The sequence below is a fragment of the Solanum pennellii genome, chromosome 9 (genome assembly GCF_001406875.1).
Source record: "Solanum pennellii chromosome 9, SPENNV200".
NCBI lineage: Eukaryota > Viridiplantae > Streptophyta > Magnoliopsida > Solanales > Solanaceae > Solanum > Solanum pennellii.
This window is the reverse complement of record NC_028645.1, coordinates 50,747,609-50,748,995: the sequence shown is the minus strand read 5'-3', so window position 1 is coordinate 50,748,995 and position 1,387 is coordinate 50,747,609.

The following is a 1,387-nucleotide window of genomic DNA, read 5'->3' as shown; positions in this document are numbered from 1 at the left end:
ATCTCCTAGAGGGCAAGAAAGCAATTGGGTGCAAATGGATATTTGCAAAGAAAGAAGGATTTCCTAACCAAGAAGATGTTCGCTACAAAGCAAGATTGGTGGCCAAAGGATATGCTCAAAAGGAGGGAATTGATTATAATGAGGTGTTTTCTCCAGTTGTGAAACACTCCTCCATTAGAGTTTTGTTGGCTTTGGTAGCGCAGTTAAATTTGGAACTAGTTCAGTTGGATGTAAAAACTGCATTTTTACATGGAGACTTGGAAGAGGAAATCTACATGACTCAGCCAGAAGGATTCAAAGTTGATGGAAAAGAAAATATGGTGTGCAAACTTGAAAAATCATTGTACGGATTGAAACAATCTTCTAGACAATGGTACAAATGATTTGACAAGTTTATGTTGCAGCAAAGGTACATAAGAAGCAAATGCGATCATTGTGTGTATTTGCTCAAGCTTGAAGATAATTCCTTTATATACCTTCTCCTATATGTTGATGATATGTTGATAGCTTCTAAGAGTCAAGCGGAAATTGAGAAGCTAAAGATTCAACTAATAAAAGAGTTTGAGATGAAGGATTTGGGTGAGGCAAAGAAGATTCTTGGCATGGAGATAAAAAGAGATAGACATTCAAAGAAACTCTATTTATCTCAAAAGGAATGTTTGAAGAGAGTACTAAAGCGATTCGGTATGAATAAAAAAACGAAGTCGGTTAGCACTCCGCTTGCTCCTCATTTTAAGCTTAGTGATGCTATGTCACCTAATAATGAAGCTGAACGAGAATATATGTCAAGAGTACCATACGCTAATGCTATTGGTAGCTTGATGTATGCAATGGTTTGCACAAGGCCAGATATTTCACACGCTGTTGGAGTTGTAAACAAGTACATGCACAATCCTGGAAAGGATCATTGGCAGGCTGTAAAATGGATTCTACGGTACATTCATAATACTGTAGATGTTGGTTTGGTTTTCGAGCAGAAAGATAGTCAATATCTTGTTGGATATTGTGACTCAGATTATGTAGGTGATTTGGACAAACGAAGATCACCTACTGGTTATGTTTTCCCTATTGCAAATGCCCCAGTTAGTTGGAAGTCTACTTTGCAGTCAATAGTTGCTTTGTCTACCACTGAGGCAGAGTACATGGCAATTACAGAGGCTGCGAAGGAAGCAATTTGGCTTCAAGGATTGCTTAGAGAGCTTGGTATTGGACAAGAAGAAATCACATATTTTGTGATAGTCAGAGTGCTATTTAATTAGCAAAGAACCAATTTTATCATGCAAGGACGAAGCACATTGACGTCCGATATCATTTCATACGAGAAATCATAGAAGATGGTGGAGTCATAATGCAGAAAATTCATACTACAGATAATCCTGCCGATATG